Here is a 23045-nt window from a genome sequence, read left to right as displayed (position 1 = left end):
TTGCTCAACCTCTTTGATGTCCAGACCAAACGCGGCCCACTTTCCTGTGGGCATCGGTGCCTTTCAGCCTGTTTACCTGGAGGTGGTGGTTCTCTGCAACATCCGCCTATCCTTTGAAACGGAGTGGAGTGAGGGAGGGTGGGTGCTCCCCAGGAAAAGGGCGATTGAATTTGCAGGCACCAGACAGAGGTGATGATGCAGTATTTCAGCAGTGGTCTGAGAGGTAGCTTGGGTAGCGTGGAGTGAAATCCACCTTCCTTCCACTTAGAACCCAGTTCAACCTCAGAGGACTGCAACAGAATGATGGTTTATTGGGGCTGAGACATTGTCAGGGACAAGGCCAAAGAGGATATGTCCTACCACATGTTACACATTGTTGACAGACAGGCTTACTGCTGCTCACACTCCATATTCTTTTTGACATTCTCCTTCCCTCTTGTTCTTCTGACAGTTGGGAAGTCTTGCATGGCCTCGCTGACTTTGACAAGCTTTCTGTTGCCTGAGGGGGAAAACCACCTCTGCTCTTAATCTGACCCAGCTAATTGGCCCTGGGGAAGTAAATTATGTAGAAAGAAGAGCCCTCTCTGACTCTTGCCACAAATAATTCCTAACTATAGGAGACACAGAGAGTGACCACAGCGTTCTTATAACTCTGTTGTGGCCTCATGACCTCTGAGCAATAATAAATAATACTTTCACAGGCCGTCCTGTAGATATGAAGATGTTTTGTGAGAACATCTGGCATTCATTGACTCAGGAAAAGAAAGAAAAAAAATCATAAGCCTTGGGACAGAATTTCATTTTCTTTTCATGTTGCCATGTGGGTGAAGGAGCCCTCTCTGTCTTTAACCAAATGTGGGATGTGGGTCTATGAGCTCCCTTTCAAGTTTTAAAGGGGAAATAAAAATGCACATGCATTTCTGTGAAGAAGTTCTCTGGCCGGGGCAGGGGGGCATCTTTCTGAAGGCGGCTGGGGATGTCTAGTTATTGTAACTTGCCTTCAGTACATCGTCTTTCCTTCTAGTCCTGTGAAGTTTTCTCTGTGCTGCCCTCCGGGAAGACCTGGGTTGCAGATGATGGATTCTGTAGGTTGGTTAGGGGACACGAAGGTGTGCAAGCTTGAAATGAATGAGAGCCCACAGTGCTAGTGTTCTGTCTGTCTCTCCCTCTTTCACTCTTTCTCTTCCTTTCTTTCTGTCTCTCCCCCTCTCTCCAGTGCTGTAGAACAACCTGGCTCATAAGCCCTAACACCCACAAATTTAGGCTCCCCTTAGAATGCAGTGGAGACTCAAAGCTCACTTCTGCAGGGTGGATTTTCCACTTTCCCACAGGATGAGCATAACTCTTTGCCCATACAAAAGTTGGCTGCTCTGTGATCGGTGAGTTTAAATCAGAATAGGTCTTAGGTAGCCAAAGTGGCTTAAAATGTTAGCAAACAGTGGGATCCCTTTTAATTTTTAAAGGGAACTCTAATTCTACCCTTTATGACTTGCTTAATTATCCTGGGCCCCTGAACAGCTGTCTATTGATTTCAATTAACATGATTGACATCTCCTCTGGAAGGTAAAAGCTAATCAACTACAGGGTCTCCCACTGAGAATTCATTTCCTTCTTGGAGTCACTCCTGGGCAGGAGGAAAGTTAAATATGAGAATCGAGATTCAGCACCTACAGCTCTGATTTACTCTTTTATATACAGCCTTACAGTATCTTGTAGAGGGGAAAAAAAGAAGGCTAGAAATGTTTTAAAATGGCAATGTATTTTTGAACCAAACTAGAGTTAATTTGGTTGGCTTTCACTTTCCTTCCTTTCTTTTTTTTCGTAAATCTAAATTGATCCCTTGAATGTTTGATTTCCTTTTCCTTTCCGGTTCTGAAGGACCCACAAAGTCTACTTTTATTGCTTCTGACAACAAGTTTAGAAGTTGACATGAACTTCCTGGTACAGCCAACCTTCAATTTTTCATCTCCTTTTTGCAGTGATTTAGATGCAGATCTTGATGGTTTGCTAGTGACATTTTCAGATAAAACAAAAGCCAGTAAGAGAGAAGTTATGTCAGATAACCAACCAGGGTCCATAAGACAGCAGAGCGCTGGAATGCTGCTGAATCTAAATATGAAACATAAAAGAAATAGTGCCAACAAATTCATTCAATGCATATTTCTGCCTATTGTGTCCCAGGTACACAGAAATTTCTAGGAAGGGGGAATGTGATCTCACCGTGATACCTATGGCATCTTTCCATGTGTATTCCTCATCGTCAGAAAGGAAATCTACATGTTACAGTTGGCAGCAAGCTCAATGTGAAGTGTTATAGGGTTGCCAAAAAAAAAAAAAAAAGTGCTATTACAGACTGCGCAGTATCCAGTTCAAAGAGGGCAGTGGTTAAACAAATCCTAACATTAATTGGCATTTTATTTGACTATAAATTTCATAAGGGCAGACACAGTGTTGGTCTTGCTGCTCACCACATTCCAATAACCTAGCTCAGGGCTTGGCATACCATGGACACTGAATAGATATTTGATGAATGAACCAATTTTCTGGGCACAGACCCAATTGTGGCAAAGAAACAGAGGCCAACTTTGTGCTGGGTAAGTTGGTCAGATAGGATAATTATGGGATGGATGAGTGGATAGACTGGGTAAAGTGACATCAGAGGAAGTGAGATGAGATTTTGTTTTGGACAAATAAGATGGGGATGACTGATAATGGGCAAATAAAACTCAAGGTTCACTCTCAAGAAAGAGCTCACAGACGCTGGGGATTTGTGCATAAGGAGATACAGTGCTGCATTCCTAACTGTCGAGTGACTCTGCTTTAATTAGGTTTGGGCACTAAGTAGGCAGAAAGGTGAGAGACTCCTTCACATCCGGCAGTGTGGTCCAGCAGAGGGCCTGCTGTTGTGTTTATTCTGCTCTGTTGCTGACCGTAGAAAACGCATCCCTCTTCCTACACACCTCTTCTTTTATCTCATTCTGGAGCTATCTCATTTACTTAGAGGAGAAATGGGGAGGAGGGGAAGCAGCCAGGAAAAAAATAGATGGCTCAACTCTACCCAGAAACCAGTGTCCAAGTCTGATCTTACAAGGCCAGCACCTCCCTAGTAAAGATCAAATGCTTATAGTGGCATTTCCTGGCCAAACTAGAGCCAACAACAGCAAATAAAAACAATACCACAAACCCACCCTGGGAACTACAGAACGCTTGTATTTTGTTTCTCTTCTACCCACTTTAGAGTTTAGGTTTCTGTCTAGCAAATTTAAGTGTGTTGCCTATCATTCGTCAACCCCAAATGCCAGTTTATGTATCTTAATGTCGCTTGTCCTTACCGCGACAATAAATCTTCAGACAATTAGAAGCCGCCCAGCGTCCTGCAGGGAGTCTAGGGTCCTAGGCTGCACGTCGTGGAAAGAAACTAGAGAATTTCTGCTGTTCTACTCCTGGCTGTTTGAAAAATTACAGCCTCTCTGCATTTCAGATAATTCTTTCCAGTTCTCCACTGCTGTCGCTGGTTGGTCTTTCTTGTTTATGTAGCTTTGCTGTGTTGGGGGAAGGTGGGCAGGAGAGACGTTAACAACATAACCTAAGAGAACAAAAGTTAAGCAAAGCAACACTGAATTCCGGTAAAATATGTAGGTTGATTCCTGCGGACCTCCTCTGGTTACTTTAGCACCTGTCAAAGCCCCGAGACCTCTTTCTTTTTGGAGGAGTCCCCTCCCCCACCATGTCAAACATAGTGAATTACACTTAGATCACACATTAGATGTACCATACAGAAAAATAGAAACAATTATTATTTTGTTTCTTGTAATTTTAACTTTATATTTTTTGTACACTGGGGTCAATGTATTTTTTTCCAACTCTACACATTTGTATGTGCCCCAAAAAGCTCGTGTGACATAGGTCTTGACTGACATAGGTAATGGCCCTGCCTGCCGTAGCCCTGGCCCCCCTCACAGGCTATTGACTTTTCTCAAAGAAACTGCCCAACTATTCTCTCTATTCAGTCAACCAGGATTTTCAGTCATCCCCTGAATGTCCAATACTATGCTGGTTGTGGCATCACTCTCAGCTTCCAGGGGCCTCTCCCAAAGCTCTGGGCTGGTCATTGCTTAGCCTAATCTGAAACTCCGTATTTTGAATGGAGACCCCTTACGCCATTGGTTAATTAAGAACAATCTCTTAATTAAGTGGGGAATTTTTCCAAGCAGCTGAACCAATGGCGTAAGGGGTCTGAGTTTGCTTCCCCAGACTGTGATTCGTTCTAGAAGAATCCTATACCACCTCCAGAGATGAGATAGAGGCAATGTCTGTAACAACTTAATATGGCTATTATTATCCGAGGCAAAAATGCTGTGTGGCATTTAATGTGTGTTACTTTACTGGGACTCGGGTATGATGTTGCTTTTTATACTAGAAAAGGATAAGCTATTTTGAGTACTTGGTAGCAACACTGGAAGAAGTCTGTAAGGCAAACTAGGTAACTACTGTGTGAATGGCTACGCCAACGGTGATGCCTGAGTTCTGTTGTGGCTGGTTTAAGGAAATCCGTGTTCTTTATTGTCACACCTGATCTGTCACCCTAGCCAAATTACCAGCTTCACTGGGGCAGAGATTATCTTAGAGCTTGAGGACTCTATTCAGTAAAAGGTCATAAAAACGGTAATAACAAACAATAACAAAAGTTAGCATTTGTGGAATGCTTCCAATATGCCTGGTTTGTTATGAAAATGTTTTATACCTCATCCCACTGGTCAGATATTACAGCTTTATGTAGATGAGCTTATGATTCTCTATATAAGGATGAGGAAATCTGAGGCTTGGAGGGGTTCAAGAAGCCATCCAAGATCACCCATCATCAGAGAGTGTGTATTCAAACCTTGCTTGTCTGCTGCTAAGGCTATGCTTTCAGCCTCAACAGTTTCTCCTTTCTAGCTTGAATTTTAGTCAAGGGACATCAGAAGAAACAAACTGAGGTTTGGGGGCAATTAATGGATCTTGAAAGCAGTGACAGAGCAGAGTCTGACATAGTTTCTTCCATTTGATTTTCTCTTTTTTTTCCCCTCCTTCCTCCCACTTTTGTCCTTCCACAAGCATCTAATCGATGCTTGTGTCACCATGCTGAGTTTCTGTGAGACAGAGATGGCTATCACCTAGTTCCTGCTCTAGAGCTGCTCAGGACCTAGAAGAGGACATGATGATGCATCTTTGTAGGAAAACAGGCTGAGGACCATCACAGACCTACAGCTACAGCCTGGTCTGCCAGAGTACAGTGGGAAGAACAGCTGGGGAAGTGAGGGGAATAAGTATCCCAGCCAAAAAAAGAAAAAAGACAGCATTGTATATGAAGGCGCCCAAAATGAAAGCACATAACTTATTCAAAGAGTGACAGTGTAGTCGGGTGAGTTTGGTCAGCCCAGCTGGACTGAAGGAATGATCATGGGAGATGATGGACATAAGGCTAGATGGAAGGGTGGGTTCCATCTAGGTCTTCAGATGGAACCTGGAGTCTTCTGATGGAACCTCCAGTGTGCCGTGAAGACCTCTGGAGACTACTGAAGGCAGAGACCCCAATAAAGATGGGAATAAGGGCCTGTGTTAGGACAGCGGGTAGCAGAGATGGGGTCAATGGTTAGCTTCAAAAGGCATTTCAGCTGTAAAATCAGCAGAACTTGGAGACAGATTTGAAAGGGGGAGAAGAGGTCAAGGGAAAAATGAATATGAGGGTTTTAGCCGAAGCGGTGGGGTAAATGAGGGACATTGTTCACCAGGATGAGGAGGATGGTTGCAGGAGGATCCAGAGGAGGCTCGAGAAGGTGGCTAGGGAGGAGTCACTGAGTGCACTTTTGGCCCTGTTGAGTTGGGGGCATCTGCAGGACATCCAGGTGGGGAAGCATATTTTTCAGCTATGCATTGTTCTGGGGTTTCTTTGGTTTTGTTTTTGCGTCTCCAGTCTACAAATAGAACTTGAATCCTCCTTAAATTCATGAACTTGACAGTAAAAGTAATGTCAGAATTAGTATGTCTTTATTGTGGCCAGAGTAGACACCCTGTGGCAGGAGTCTAGAATATAGAAAGCAAATGGTGTTGTTGGCAGTCTGATACAGGCTCCCAGCTGCTGAGTAGGGGCCAGGTGTGGAGAGAGGGCTCTGGAGCAGAGGGGTGCGGGGGAAGGGTGCAGAAAAGGGAGGAGAAGCATTATCTCTAAGAAGAAATCACTTTCACTTTTGATTTTAATTTTACACACACGGGACTCATAATACTCTCAAGAACATGCTCTGCAATGAAGGAAGATAGAGAGATAAGAGCAAGCCTCCCTTTATGGGAGGCTGGGGGACACTGTTGCTCTCTGCTGAACAGTCAGTCTCCAGCACACAAAAGGAATGTATTTTTGGTGCAGAGCAAGGAGAAAGTGATTCTCAACCCTTTCGTGTTGAGAGGAAGTTTCATGGCTTCCTAAATGTGCAGTTTACCTCTCAGTTCCGATCTGCTCCAAGTGTAGGGATAGGATTATGGATCTGGAGACATTTTAAATATCCAAAGAGAATGTTGCTCTCTCTTGCATTTTATTCTTATTTACTTAGCTACTGATTTGCTTTTAAAGCAGTGTCAAAGGGAATCTATATCTTCTGCAGTGTGTCTGATTCTGGAGTCTCACCTCCCTTCTTGTGTTAGTTTAGGAATGTTTCATTTCTGCAAAAATAGTGCTGTGATCTTTGCTTTTCTATGCATGCCTTTCATCTGGCGCTCACAATGTGCTGTACAGATGTTTCACTGCCAGACCCTGGTGCCCCCTCATTTGCTTTGTGATTCCTGGCCAGTTACAGTCCCTCTAGGCAATACCTCCTCTTTACCTATACCGACGCACAAAAATAAGGCACCTTTTGGGGGTAGGGAAGGGATCTCCTTCCATTCACTCTCTCCTACCTCTTTGCCCATTATCAAACCCTTCTCATACTCTGGCTTCGCTGTTCAGTCTGTGTAACTCGCACTCATCAAGTGATAAATTCAATCATGAATTCAATATGTCCGTAGTGAGTGATATATTATACTAAGTACTGTGCCTGTTGTATCCCTAGGGATACAGCAATGCACAAAACACAGTCAGTTACTGCGTCTAAGCGCTCACCAAATGTAGTGGGTGAAATGAATGAAAAGTGAGCACAAACTTAACAGTTTGACACGGTGGATGCTAAAATAGGAGGACCCACTAGGTGCTATAGGAACGTGGAGTATAGGCCACTAACTCATCTTAATTAGGCAGAGAATGCTTCCTGTAGGATGGAAGAGCTTGGTATAGTTTGGCTCCTGGGTCTGCAGTTTACAAGCTGTTTTACTTTGGGCAAGTCACTGTACACCTCTGTGCCTTTAAAATGTGATAATGATGTAAAAACTTAGTACAGCACCTAGCACATAGTAAATACTCAATATACACATATTCATTCATTCCTTCATTCAGTAAAAATCATCTATTGAGTACCTACAATGTGTCAGGCAATGCCCTGGAAAGTGTGGATGGTGCACCCAGGTCTTGAAATACCAGTGTTTCTAGGAAATAAACTACATCATCTCAGTTCTTTTTATTTTTTTCTGCATGGACTACACTTGGAGAAAGTCTTTGAAGTAACAATAGAAGTTCTTTTTTGCTGCCTGTTGAAGCAGCAACTCAGAGGATTTTCTAGGTGTGAGGGAAAGCCGGGCAGTGAGGAAGTAGCAAGTGAAGCTGTGACCGAGTTGCACGTTTAGGGTTTTCATCTCACCAGCAGCTTCAGCCTATAGGAGTCACCCTTCCCAACCCCCATCCCTGTCTCAAATTAAGGTCTGCTTCGCATAGCAGGGCACAACAGGAATGCATTGTCATCTTCTGTTGCTGTCACAAATGGTCTAAAACCCTTTAAGCTGTGCAATCCCCCACTGCTGCTGAATACTTGAAGTTCTTGTATGAAACCTTAGCATGACCCCACATCTCTGGTGCTGCCTCGTCTCAGAGAAACCTGTGAACCATGGAGGAGGAGTTCTCATCCCGTGATGGACAGAAAGCTGCTGCTTCAGAGTGAGAAGTATGAGCAGTGGGGAGCTAAAGAAGCTTACACTGTTGTTGATGATCAAAAAATGCAGCAGTAAGCACTATCCTTCTCCAGGCCCAGAAACAGAGCGGGGGTCTGCAAGCCAGTTGAATTAAAAGAGGGAAGCCCCCCTGTTTGGAGACATTCTCTTTCTAGCAATCCTGGCCCTTTCTTTTTTCCTGAGATATAATTTAACATTAAGATTCACCATCTTAAATTATATCATTCAGTGCTTTTTGGTCTATGCACTATGTTGTGTGACCATCACCACTGTCTACTTCCAGAGCGTCCCATCAACCCAGAGAAATCTGCTACCCATTAACAATTGCTCCCCATCTCTCCCTTCCTCCAGCCCCTGGCACATACTAATCTACTTTTTGTCTCTATGGATTTGCCTATTCTGGGTATTTCATAAAAATGGAATCCTGCAGTATGTGGCCTTTTATGTCTGACTTCTATCATTTAGCATGTTTTCAAGATTCATCTGTGATGCAGCATGTATCAATACTTCATTTCTTTTTTTATGGCTGAATAATACTTCATTGCATGTTCCACCTTTTGGCTATCAGGAATAATGCTGCTGTGAACAATGATATACAAATTTCCATGTGCATGTATGTTTTCAGTTGTATTGGGTATATACATAGAAGCAGGATTACTGGGTCACATGGTAATTCTCTATTTAACTTTCTGAGGAACTGCCAAACTGTTTTCCACAATGGCCACGCCATTTATATTCATACCAGCAATGTACACGTTTCGGTTGGTCCACATCCTTGTCAACACTTATTATTGTCCTTTTCATTTTTAGCATAGACATCTTGGTGGGTGTGAGGTGGTGTCCTTGCTTCTGTGCATTGATTTGGCCACTCTAGGCTTTGTCTACTACTTCTCTCGACTCAGGATAAGCTGCTATCAGAATAAGTTCCTCTGATCTGGGATCCAGAATATTTCCTAGAATGGAAAGGAAGATATGAACAGTTTTTAACACATTCTGGCATAGTTATGTCATTCTTACTGTTGATTTGACCAGAGTCTGCATCATCCCAATCTTGAGCTCCCAGTTCAGATGACTCTCACTGCTGTTTGCTAATTATAAGGCCTACCTTTGGTAAGGCAGAGATAGCTCTTCCCTCTTAAATCAGCCACTCTTCCTGCTCAGACAACTGGAGTGGGGAGTGGAGAAACTCATTGCTTTCTCTCACAATCTCTTGTTTCTCTTTATTGCTAAACCAAGGGGTTGATGAAATATACAAAGAGCTCTTGTTTAAAAGAAATTAAAATCAGAACATAATCACATCAAGGCCTACTACTCAAAAATTCATGATCCCTTGAACATATCTCATATAAAGTGTTTTCAAGAGAGAGTTTGATAGGCAAGTTATCATGTTATCCTTAACCAACTTAAGGGAACAAAGTATTTTCATGCATTTTAGTTGGGTGTTTCTATGCCTTTATACACTGGGGTTATGACTTATAATTATTCTTATCATTGAAGGAAGTCCTAAAGGATCTGCATCAAACAGTGAAATTACCAACTCATTATGTGTACTTGTGGGTAATCTGTGGATATTTTGTAATTCAAACTTTTCTAGCAAATTTAAACTATAATGTGTCTCAACCAGCCCAAATTAATGAGGCTTTGGAATATGACCGTTGAATCTCATTACTAACAAGACCTAAACGGTGAAGTGCAAAGCAAAACTGACTTTGCCTTTGAATCCCAGCTCTGCGCTGGCTGTATGACCTCAGGCAAGTCATTTTTTTCTCTAGTATAAAATGAGATTCTGATATGTAGGTTACAGGGCTGTTTTGAGAAGTAAATGAGATGACTTATATAAAGTGTCAGTACAGAGACAGTCACATAAATAGGAGGCATTCAATAAAGGAAGCCATTAGTAGTAGTACGAAAGAGGTCTCATTCTATAAATAATTGATGTATTCCAAAAATGTTGCAAGTAAACACCCATTTGTTTTATGGATAATGAAACATTAACTAGATTAGGGAGCTGATTTTTAAGGAAGCCCATAGTGAGCCCTCTTTTGTAAATAGACAGATCATTTCCAGTTTTCCTTGTTTTTATAGCTTATTTTCGAATAACAGGATTTCTTAAAATGTTACACATCTGTTCAGAATCCCAAGCCCAGCACCCCCATCTCTTGCCTCTACTTAAAAAACAGCTTGATTCTCGGGTTGGCAAATGCTGGTGTAACAAACAAACAACAAAATGCCCCTTTGATGTGACTGTAGGTGTATAAGGGAGCTCCAAGGTCTCTGAGTCAAAGGAGCTAGTGGCTCCTGGGAGAACAGGGCTGATTTCACTAATCTGGTTCTCCATCAGGCTTTGAAGGGAAATCTCACAAAAACGTTTAGGTTAAATTGAAAGGAAAAGTGCTCTCACTGTAATAAGGATCTCAATTATAACCCTGGGAGAGCAGATGGGCACCGGATTTGATAGAGAGGACCCTTTTAGCACATCCGTCTTTAATAACATCTAATGCAAAGAGTGGAGCCTTTGAAATTATTTGGTCAGTCCAAAGCAATGTTTTAAATAATGCAGCTGAGAACTTTTTGTTACGTAGAACAGTCCTTACTGGTGCTGACTTTGAGGGTTGGATTAATTTTTCGTGAGTTCTTGGAACTCCAAGATACCTTTCCAACCTCTTCTGGTTTCTCAGGATTCTTTTCCTAATGTGTAGGGTGATTAAAGTGTTTCTGTATGAAGGTATTGAGGAGCTCTGTTTGTCACTGTCTGGAAGTGTGATTCTGGGGAGTTTGAGAATTCTCCAACAGACCATTATGAACCGGACTGTTCTACGATATCCACTCTTCCTCTTCCATTTTCCTTGCCTATGCCCTGTGTATAGCACTATACATGCAATCATCAAACCAAGAAGACAGGTGGGAGAAGTATACTTCACTCTTACAGAGAAGTGCCTTTTTTAGAACTGTAATATTTAAATGAGGGAGGAGATCAATAGCTTATTTTTTCCTATTCATTTCCAGGAAGGGATCTTGGGGCCCTATACCTATCCACTTGGGTTCCTAAGAGGAACTATCTTCATGCGTCTGATTGCTGGAAATAGGGTCCTGTCTAACAGAAGTGGAAAGCACTGACTTCATTGTTCACCTTAGAGAGCAAACTCAGTCTGTTTATTTTCTGAGGCATCTCCCAAATACTCCAATCTACACAGATTGCTTCCATTCTTCAAACTCCTGTAATATGTATTTGTAGCAGAAAAAAAGTAGAAAATAGCTTTAAGCCTGCCTTTCTTCCCCAACATTTCATTATATTATCAGAATTGAAGAATATCTGACATTTACTTATATAACTACATTTCAGAAGGAAGGAAGGACAGGCACTGTAGGACTAATTCTTCTATAGAAGCTTTAGTGTAAGTGCTGAGAACACTGTAAATGTAATAGACAAGAGGAAAAACTCTGAACAGCCTTCTGAACAGCCCTCCCTGCTGTCTCCCTGTCAACCCAAATCCATGATAGATGCCACTCTGCTGTACTCCCATAGTATCTGGTACTCAGCTCCATCCGGCACTCATCATACTCAGTTGTGATGACCTGTGTGAATGTTTGTCACCTCTACTAGATTGAGATCCATGAGAACAAGGACTGTGTCTTGTTCATATCTTTACCCCCAGTGCTCAGCATACAGCCTAAGTGCTCAGTATATGTTTGTCGAATAAGTGAGCAAATGAATGACAAAGCCATGTAAAGTAGTTGGGGCCATGTCTCAAAAGAAGTGTTACTGAAGAAATATTAGGTGAATATTCCAGGTATCAGAATTGATCTGAATGATATTGTACTTCTGAAACCTACCAGAGTTTGGGCATATGATACTAGGAATCATGGAAACAGTGACAAATGTGGAATGTTCATCCAGTAAACAAATTGTGGGCTGCTGAACATTTTTGCAACTCTCTTCATATTATATTGATAGTACATGTATGAATCACTGCCTTCTTCAGAGTTTATCAGTCTCACATTCATGCATTGATCATCATTTGCAGAGGTGGGGAGTAGGAGAAATGAGCCAGCTCTAAGAAAGATTGTTGCTCTTTATGGGTAGCTAATCAGCAATGGCCTGATGCCTATTGGTAGGATTCTACAGGTCATAGTGTATATGCACAAGACCTTTTTTTCCTTTCATTAAGGGATAATTGATTGAGGTGAGAAGATTGGAGAGTCCTAGGAGATTTTTAATCCAGTGCCATCATGCTAAGCTTACTACATCAATAAGACAGTTCCATAGGGGAATGGAGGAGTAATTGAGATGCCACACCAGCTGGAATCCAGATGAAGATACATTTGGAAGCTTAATCACAATCATGTTCTACTCTAAATATTCATCCGTCTGTCTCCCAAAGAGGACAGGAAATTAAGTTGTCAAGGGCAGGGTGGGGATGAGGTTTTAGCTGAAAGAAGAAACCCACACCTTATCCTTAATCTCTAAATATGCAAGACTGTCTTAAATGGTTGAAACAAGGGCCTCTTCTTTCCAGTTTTATTTCCTGAGAAATATTTGAGCTGTTTATGCACAATTTTGTCAGCTTTACAGTTACCAAAATGGACTGTTAAGATAACTTAGCCTCCTCGCTGTGGGATAAATACAGACGAGCAATGCCATCTCAGTAGAAAAATGCTTTATTGAGCCAATATAGAAAAGTATTAAAGTTGTGTAAACATGCAGGAAGAAGCAGGGGAATGCCTAAACAGAGCTGATGGGCTGTGATTCCACATGCCTTGATATACTCTGTCCCAGAAGTTGAATGAAACCCTGAATGTAGTCGGTAGGAATTACATTACATGTTGTGAGGGCTTTTTTATTTCCAAGTTAAACTCTTTATGTCTCATCTCAGTGGTCTCATGGCATCTAAATTTTATTTTAAATTGTGATTTCAAAAATATATGTTGCTGCTATATGGTTGCTGCTATACGCTAAATGATAGCGTCCTTCGAAATTCTGACTCAACAATGTGAATCAAACATTGGCTTTTGTTAAACAGGATAGTGAAGTTCAGTATTGTATCGTGCCCTGAGGAGCTTGCATTAGGTAGGGTGCCTTTGGCTGCAAGTAACAGAACAATCCCTGTTTGAATTTGTTTTAATAAGACAATGTACTGTGTCACGTAATAAGGAGTCGTTCGATAGGAGATGCTCCAGCTGTAAGATGTCCTGATTACACGCGGCATCATGTCATGTCTCAAGTCAGTGTTGCGGCTCCATCCTAAAACTTTGATTAGCGGTGGTGGAGGGAAAGGGTATATTGTTTTTCTATTTCAAGACAAAGAACTTAACTCCTGGCTGGGTGCGGTGTCTCACGCCTGTAATCCCAGCACTTTGGGAGGCCGAGGCGGGCGGATCACAAGGTCAGGAGATTGAGACCATCCTGGCTAACATAGTGAAACCTCGTCTCTACTAAAAATGCAAAAAAATTAGCCAGGCATGGTGGTGGATGCCTGTAGTCCCAGCTACTCCGGAGGCTGAGGCAGGAGAATGGCGTGAACCTGGGAGGCGGAGCTTGCGGGTGAGCCGAGACCGGGCCACTGCATTCCAGCCTGGGCGACAGCGAGACTCCGTCTCAAAAGAAAAATAAAAAAGAACTTAACTCCCGCTGAACACTGTTTGGTTATGCCCAAGCCTGAAAGTAGCCTCCTCTCTCTTTAAATGCAGAGCCTGTACCCCTTAGGGTAATGTACTTCCTCTGTTTCTTCGTGGTCATCTTGGTGTGCTCCCTTTCCCAGTGTGCAACACCATCCTCAAACTGGGTCTAAAATAGCTGGGAGATGTCCTGGCCATCCTAACCCAATGTTTCAATCTCCAGCTGAAGAAGGAGGTCATCTTTTCTCCATGCTTTTTTCTTAGGCGGGAGTAAACTTTTCCTAGAAGTTCATCAGTTGGACTTGTTCTCACTCAAAACCTTCCCAGGCCAGCGCATCGTGACTATTTTATGGTGGTCTTTGCTTGGAGGGGGAGGTAGGAACACATCCGTTCTCTTCATACTCTCTGTAATATGAACAAAGCATAGTTCCCTGTGACACCACTGAACTCATGTGGTGCCACAGAACGCAGGCTGTGGAGCCAGACAGTCCTGTACCTGAATCCCATCTCCATCACTAAATAGCAGAGTGACCTTGGCAAATTGCATAGCCTCAGTGAGCTTCATTGCTTCTTGGGTAAATATGGGTGTGAGCACCAGTCCCACACAAAGCTTGGAGAATTACAGCATGGAGCACAGGATAGGCACTGCTCAGTCATTCTTCCCCGTCCACCTGTACCTTCCCATAGAGTGTGTCATGGTGCCAACTCGTTACCTAATGCACTTTTTAAAAAACCTAGGTATAGGTCTTCCTTTTGTGACCCCATCTTCTTATTTACACATATAATGTGGTATAAAGTATAATTGGATTGAATGTATGTGCATATACCAGTATTTAGTGTGAAATGTATTCTACATATGTACATTATAATATGTGTATATATGTTATAATTCATACTCACACATATTCGATCAGCAGTTCCATATTGAGAAGATATTCTTTGTTCCCTATTGTACCAGGCATTCTAGTTGTTCTGGTTTAATGATAATCAAATGAGGTCCATAGACCCATACCAGTTAGCAAACTGTGTGTTACTCGTCTATGACGAGAAATTGACATTAAACGTTTAGACACATTTATAGTCATTTGACACTACTAAAACATTCTAGTCCATGTTCATTTTTCTGACATTTTAATTATACAAAAGTATTGGCACATGAGAGATTGGAAATTTTTTTAAAAAACAAAAAAACTCTATCATTCGAGAAGCTTACTAGGATAGACACATACCGAAGATGCTCTTGGCCTTCCAGGCACTAAGGTTTATTTGGAGTGAAAAGAGATTATTATACAAAGTTGTTAAACAATAGTGTAAACACAATTGTGAAAAAGAATATCATAAGGCAGCTGTCAATGGCCCAGTGCCACATCAGTGGCTGTGGAAACACTTGCCACAGATGTCCGGAGGACGAGGTCACAGTGCAGCAGTCCTCCTTAAGCAGGTGGACTTGTTTTGATTTCCCCTGCATCCCAGGCCTCCCGTCAGGGCCTGCTCTGTCCCTTCTCACTCGGCAGCCTAGTGGGTTAATCTCCTGGTGAGTGAGAGCCTGTGAATGAAGCTGGATGGAGTTATATGTCAGACTGCAACAGGCATGCACTAAACATCTCGCTCCATCATCCTTGACGAGGCTTTGATGTTAGCGTGAAACACGTCCAATTACATGAGACATCATGTCATGTGTCAAGTCAGTGTTGGGGCTCCATCCTGACACTTTAATTAGTGGAGGTGGAGGGAAAGGGTGTATTATTTTTCTATTTCAAGGCAAAGAACCTGACTCCCACTGAGCACTGTTTGGTTATGCCCAAGCCTGAAAGTAGCCTTCTCTCCCTTTAAAAACAGAGCCTGTGCCGCTTAGGATAACAGCCATAGTCTCAACTAACGAATAAAGCTATGGGCCAGTAAACCTAGTCTACCAGGAGCTGCTTTGTGAGCTGCCCGAGCTGCCAAGTGTTCTCATCTTCAGCAACATAAATGCTTAGTAATTATTGACTTTGTTTCTTGACATTAAAAAGTGACAACTAATGCTCTTATGTATCTCACTGGAGTATTTGTTGTTGAAGTTGAGATAGTGCCCATGGCAATGCCTTAGAAGCAATGAATGAGACTACAAGAATAGGCATGATGGAGGTAGGGGCTAAGTGGAGAGAGAGGGTGCAGTTAGGGACCTCTGCTCAGAAGAGCCCTTGGTCAATTAGCAGTGGTTTGGCCCACACCTGAAAACATCTTGTTTTGCTTGTCCCATTGTGAGCAAGTGTTAAGTGTTGTGGTTCAGGGATATATTCCCCCCAGAAAAGTGTCTAGGCATGAACACAGCTCTTTGCCATTTGTGAACACGGTCCTGGGTAATGAGAAACCAGCGCTTTGCTCTCTGGTCCCGGAAGAAGGTCGTCCAACTTAATACTGAGTAAAATCTCTGAACGTCAATAAGCTGCATTCATTTTGACATCTAGACTCCTGTGTAATTAAGACCTCAGGTCTGGCGTTTGGTTTATCAGCGTGTGTCGATTCTCATTTACATAAGACTTTGGTTTTTCCCACATCTCTGCACAGACGCCGCCAAAAAAAAAAATACTATTAACAATGAAAGGGCTGAGGATAGAGTTACACAGCCCATCATGTCTCTAATCCCTGCTTAACATTTCCCTTAAAAAGAACATTGCCCAATTCGGAAATTAAATGCCGTGCGTTTAGATGTTCTTTATGGGGGAGAGGGGAGGTAGGTTTTCCACTGCTTTATATTGAGCTTGAAAAACATCCGATTTCATGCCCCTTATTCAACTGTGAAGCAGAATTTGCTGCATAATTGGAGGGTGGTTTCTTTATCTCTCTTTTAGGAAATAGCTGGCTGAAGCTTCTCTCACCTCCCTGTAGCTGGATGTTAAAAACTGAGGCTGGCCTCAAAGATTCCCTAGGTGTGTTCATCCAGTTCTGTTTATTCAAACTGAAGTCTGCTGGGTGTAACTGGATCCTACAAAGGAGGAAAGTCACTTCAGGGACTGCTGGAAACCATCCTTCCCTCTCTTTAGAGCTTTCTCCAAGGCAAGGGCGATGAGGACCCAACCCTTTGGATGGCTCTTCTTCTTTCAATGTTAATGGCTACAAGGCAGATGGGTTTATTTTTGCAACTCAAATGAGAAAAACCATATTCGAAAGAAGTCAGGGCACTTTGACAGGACCACACATGGAGTTGGTTATATGACCTGGGAAATAGGACAGTCTTTATAGGTCTTCATTTTCACATCAATAAAATGTGCTCATCTGTAAAATTAGGGATGGAGAAAGAAGTCTAATAAAAAGGCTCAGAGAAAGGAGACTCTGGAGTTGACGTAACAGGATTCAAGACTCTACAATATTAATTGTTTCAAGTAGCAAACCATCAAGAAAGGATAGAAATTTGGGGTTGCTTTCAGGGAGCCTCTCATTCCGGATTTACTACTTAGTACTGTGTGCCCTTGGGCAAGTGACTGTACCTCTCTGGACCTCAGACGCCTTATCTTGGAAAGAGATAATTGTGGTACTCACTTTGTAGTCTTGTTGTGAAGATTAAATGAAGTAATTCTTTTCCTTTTTCTTTTTCTTTTTTCTTTCTTCTTCTTTTTTTTTTTGAGATGGAGTCTCGCTCTGTCGCCCAGGCTGGAGTGCAGTGGCGCCATCTCGGCTCACCTCAAGCTCCGCCTCCCAGATTCACGCCATTCTTCTGCCTCAGCCTCCCGAGTAGTTGGGACTATAGGTGCCCACCACCACACCCGGCTAATGTTTTGTATTTTTATTAGAGACAGGGTTTCACCGTGTTAGCCAGGATAGTCTCGATCTCCTGACCTCATGATCCGCCCGCCTCGGCCTCCCAAAGTGTTGGGATTACAGACGTGAGCCACCACGCCTGGCGTAAATGAAGTAATTCTTATAAAGTACTTAGAAGAATACTGACAAAGTTAGCCTTCAATGTTGCCATCAGTAGTAGCAGTATTACTACTACCGTTGCTATTATTGATCAAGATGGCCCTCTCCTCTGGATAACATAACAGTGATTGTCTCCACTACAGCCAGGTTCTTCTCTTACAGTCTATCCGCAATATTTGTCTAATCCTAGAAGTTCTAGAAGGCATCCAAGAATCTAAGTCAGTGGTTCTCAGTCTCAGTTCACATAAAATCATCTTAGGGATGCTGGGTGCCAGTGGCTCACACCTGTAATCCCAGCACTTTGGGAGGCGAAGGTGGGCAGATCACTTGAGCTCAGGAGTTCAAGACCAGCCTGGGCAACATGACAAAACCCCATCTCTACCAAACACACACACACACACACACACACACACACACAGAGTAGCTGGGCGTGGTAGCTTGCACTTGCAGTCCCAGCTACTTAGGGGGCTGAGGTGGGAGGATCTCCTGAGCCTGGAGAGGTCGAGGCTGCAGTGAGCAGTGATTGCAAGCCACTGCACTCCAGTATGGGTGACAGAGCAAGACCCTGTCTCAAAAAAAAAAAAAAAGTCATAGGAAATTTTTAAAAATACTGAGGCTTGGGTCCCGTGAACTGAGATTTTTATTTAATTGATCTGGCGTCTAGCTGGGCCTCATGACTTTTAGAAACACTCCAGGGGATTCCACGACACCACTGGGCCAGTGGAAGGCCCTGTTAATTTTATATTGAAAAAGACCTAGAATATGAATGGTTTAATAGTCAACTAATTTTCAACAAGGGCACCAAGAGGACACAATGGGGAAAGGATAGTCTGTTCAATAAATGGTGCTGAGAAAACTGAATTTCCACATGTAAAAGAATGAAATTGGACCCTTAGCTTATACCACTCACAAAAAAATAGACTCAAAGTGGATAAAAGACCTACATGTAAGATCTGAAATCGTAAAACTCCTACAAGAGAATACGGGGGAAAAGCTCCTGGACATCGATTGGCCTTGACAGGTTTTTTTGGATATCACACCAAAGGCTCAGGCCACAAAAGCAAAAGCAAATAAATGAGACCACATCCAACTAAAAAGTTTCTGCATAGCAAAGGGCATAATCAGCAAAATGAAACAGCTTATGGGTTGGGGAAAAATATTTACGAGATATATATATGGTAAAGGGTTAATATCCCAAATTCATAAAGAACTCATGCAACAGGCTGGGCACGGTGGCTCATGCCTGTAATCCCAGCATTTTGGGAGGCCGAGGTGGGTGGATCTCGAGGTCAAGAGATCAAGACCATCCTGGCCAACATGGTGAAACCCCGTCTGTACTAAAAATACAAAAAATTAGCCGGGCGTGGTGGTGGACACCTGTAGTCCCAGCTCCTTGGGAGGCTGAAGCAGGAGAATCACTTGAACCTGGGAGGCGGAGGTTGCAGTGAGCCGAGATTGTGCCACTGTACTCCAGCCTGGTGACAGAGTAAGAATCCATCTCAAAAAAAGAAAAAAAAAAAAAGCTCATACAATAGTGGAAAAACTTCATAACCCGATTTAAAAATGGGCAAAAGACCTGAATAGACATTTCTACAAAGAATATGCAAAAATGGCCAACAGGTATATGAAAAGGTGCTCAATGTCATTCATCATTAATTAATCATTAATCAAAACCAGATGAGATACCACCTCACACCCATTTGGATGGCAACTATCAAGTCACAAGATAACAAATGTTGGTGAAGGTATGGAGAAAAGAGAACCCTTGTACACTGTTGCTGGGAAGGTAGATTGGTCCAGCATTTATGTAAAATAGTATGGATATTATGTAAAATAGTATGGATATTCTTGGAATTTGAAATTCCAAGGAAATTGAAAATAAAATTACCAGATGACCTAACAATCTCTCTTTTGGGCACATACCCAAAGGAAATGGAGTCACCACCTCATAAAGAGACCTGCACGCCCATGTTCACTGCAGCGTTACAACAGCAAACATAGGCAACAGCCTAAGTGTCTGGTGACAGACAAATGAATACATTGTGGTATATGTATAGATTGGAATATTAGCCCTAAAAAGGAGAGATCTTGCCATTTGCCACAACATAGATGAGCCTGGAGTGCACTGTGTTAAGTGAAATAAATCAGACACAGAAAGAAAAAGATTGCATTATTTCAATTATATGTGGAATCTAAAAACTAAAACCCAAATGTACAGAAACAGAGAACAAACAGTGGTTACCGGGCAGCGGGTAGCTAGGGAGGAGATGGGAGATGGAGGTCTGTACAAAGTAGCAGATAGAGGGGATGGCCAGGTCTGGAGACCTAAGGTACAACTGGAAGACTATAGGTAAGAAAATTGTGCTGTATTTGGGATTCGTGCTACAGGAGTAGGTTTCAGCTGCTCTTGCCACAAAAAAAAAAAAAAAAAAAATCAAGGAAAAAATGATACTTATGAGATGATGGCTATGTTAATTTGCTTCACTATGGTATCTTTTTACTATCTGTTTGTATCCCATATCATGGGATATACAATATACACAATAAAATTCATTTTACAAAATGAATAGAATACGCTTTTGTTTCCCAAGCATAGTATTCACCACAAGTGTTATACGAGGTCCCATTCGATAGTTTAGATTATATGTTAATAGTCCTCCAACTATTTTCATGTGAATTGGGACAAAAAAAATAACTAGCAGATGAACTCCGTGACTTCACAGGTAGTATTCTTTACATTGAAATTGAAAAAAAAAAAAACTAAAACGTGGGGGGGAATCTATATAAATTCAACTTAAGTAAAACATCAAGTTACTATTTACACATATATGGTAAAAAAAAGACGGGCACATCAATGAGTAAGGCTTGGAAGACATGATATGAACTAAATATGATTATTTTATAATTCTGACCAAATGTGATTGTTCTAAAGGTTAAAGTGATTTTTATTCATCAGTTGTAAAGTTTCTAGCATCGAAAAGGTAGATTTATGAAATACAAATCCAAACTTCTAAGAACACAAAAATCTTGGTTTCCAGTAACTTGTTTTCAGGATACAGAGATAAAAAATGTTCTTTCATATTTACTCAGAGCTATAATTATAATTACTTTGTATATATGGACATGGTTAATGATAACAACACCCTGTATTTTCACAGTACCTTCCCATTCACAGAGGACTTGCACTGACATTATTTAATTAGACATCCTAATAACCTGCTGAGTTTGGATTATTAGCCCCTTGTCACAAATGGGAAAAATGAGGCCGAGAGGGGTTGGTTACGTGGCCTGTCCTACGTTACACATCCAGGACATGGAGGTGCAAGATTGGAACCACATCACCTAATCCAAAGTAGTGCTTTTTATTTTCTACCATGCTTACTCTTCTAAGTCTTGTCCATGCTGTCTGCTGTCTCTTCCACATTCAATTACAAAATCCCTCAAGGGCACCTCTAACTGTGTAACAAAGGAAAACCACCTAATCACCTCCTCCCAGCTCTTTTGTTTATACTTTTGAACAGCTCCAATTTGTTCTCCAGACAATAGCCGAAGTCATCGTGACTGTCAATCAATCATGATACTTCTTCCTTAAGTCCCTGCAACGGCTGCCTAACTTGCTATGCATAAATTCGATGCCCTGCTCCTCCTGACCCCATCTCCCGTCTCCTGCCACTGTCCTTGCTCACTGGGCCCCAGCCAGCTGCGTCTCCTCTGGATTTCTCAACCAGGGCAAACATTTGCCGCATCATGCTAGACAGTGCCGTTCCGTGCAGCAGGTGTGCTCTTCCAAGAAAACCTAGCTTCGGTGTAACCTCCATGAACTGTAATTCCCTGACCACCTGTTTGGGTGAGATCCCGCTCCTTACTTTCATGCAACAAACAGATCTTTCCTTCATAGCTTTTATTACGATTTGGAATTATTTATTGGTGAGATGATCTGTTTCAGATCTATCAGAAGGCGTGTTCTATGAGGGTAGAGGTGAAATCACCTCCATATTTTTTTTCTACCCCTCTAGTCCCAGACACAAACACAGTACTTAGCACATAGTAACTCAACAAATATTTATTGAATTAATGAACAGAATATGAAATGGCTGAGGGGTAACTTTCCTACTCTGAGGACAAAGTGCGGTTTTCACTGCCTACCCTGATTACAAGCCAGGAAGTGTGAAATGCTTGCAAAAACTTCAAGGCTTACCAGGGCCATCTGCAAGGATATTATCCTGAAGCCACTGCTTGCACCTGACTAGTACTACCGCTATGCTGGGTACTCAAGACAGGAAGTGAGGGCCTGTCAGGGCCTTCTAAGCTGCTTTTCAGGAGAGGAAAGCTTTTAGTTAAACCAGTAGTGGAATACCCTGAGCCCTGCCTGCCTCACCTTTCCACGAGGAAGCATACAATAGCCCAAGGGTCACAATTTTAAAACCACATATCTAATAGATAAATACAGCACCAGAAACTAGAAAGCTGTATTCTATTCCCAACCATACCACGTTCTACTGAGCCAATAAGTTGCTTTTACTGGCCAAACTTCAGTTTTCTTACCATTAAATAGATGTAATATTGTTTATCCTCTTTAACTCATATGATTGTTTTATGGATAGAATAAAATAAAGATGAAAATATTTTGAATAGGTAGAAGTACTTTACAGAATTATTTGAACCTGAATTGCACAGATAGAATTTCTTCTCCTTAGCGGCTTCTAAATTAAGGAAGATGCACTGATTTCCGTAGATACAAAGACATTCCAAAGACATAAACACAGTGAAAGGACAAATGCATTATTCATTGGCATTATGGATTTAGGTGGGTGGTCAGAAAGAAACAGGGTCTATAATAGATCCCTGCCTGCAGATCAGGAGACCTGGGTTTGAACCTACCTTGTCATCCATTTACTAGCTATGCAGGTTTGGCAGGTCCCAAAACCTCTGGAAGCCTCAGTGGCCCCCATCTCTAAATTGCAGAGGGAGGGTGGGAGTGGGTGGGAAGTGGAGAAATAGTAATGATATTATGATAGTTTGGAGGATCAAATGAAAAGTGGACTAGGAAAGGCCTTTGGAAACAGTTAAGTGACTTAGCAATGCAAGGCATTAGTATTATCCAAGCACTTGTGTGTTTAGCCAAGGGGCAGTCAGAAAGTCGTCAGGGAACGCTGCCCAGAATAGCAAAGAGGTATCAAGAATGACTTAAATAATAGCAGGGAGAGGGCAGGTCTAGTCAAAGAACAAGTTTCAGGGGAGGGTGCAGCCTAGGAGAGGGCAGGTTTCCAAGGGGCTGGCAGGACCCAGCCAAGGTGGTGGGTAGCTGCCCCCTTTCCAAAAGCTGAAGTGGTTCCTAAAAGCCCTGGATTACAAGGCAGAGGACAGCATTCAGGTGGGGAGAATGTGTTAAAAGGATCCCAAGTACACTCAAGGATGTTTGTTTTTGATTAGAAGATGAGGATTAACTGGATTAATGG

General features: G+C 42.2%; 1 protein-coding gene and 1 long non-coding RNA gene across 5 annotated transcripts in view; one reads left to right on the top strand and one right to left on the bottom strand.

Moving 5' to 3' along the window:
- SLIT3 (slit guidance ligand 3) overlaps positions 1 to 23045 on the top strand; it is a 641659-nt gene that overhangs the window by 249009 nt on the left and 369605 nt on the right. The gene's annotated exons all lie outside the window — the stretch shown is intronic.
- LOC112626125 lies at positions 14933 to 22486 on the bottom strand. Its single transcript, XR_003119833.1, has 3 exons — positions 22468 to 22486; positions 16548 to 16782; positions 14933 to 15232 (listed from the first exon to the last, which is right to left on the bottom strand). It is a non-coding gene; the product is annotated as an uncharacterized LOC112626125 (long non-coding RNA).

The sequence above is a fragment of the Theropithecus gelada genome, chromosome 6 (genome assembly GCF_003255815.1).
Source record: "Theropithecus gelada isolate Dixy chromosome 6, Tgel_1.0, whole genome shotgun sequence".
NCBI lineage: Eukaryota > Metazoa > Chordata > Mammalia > Primates > Cercopithecidae > Theropithecus > Theropithecus gelada.
This window is presented reverse-complemented; position numbering and strand designations above follow the sequence as displayed.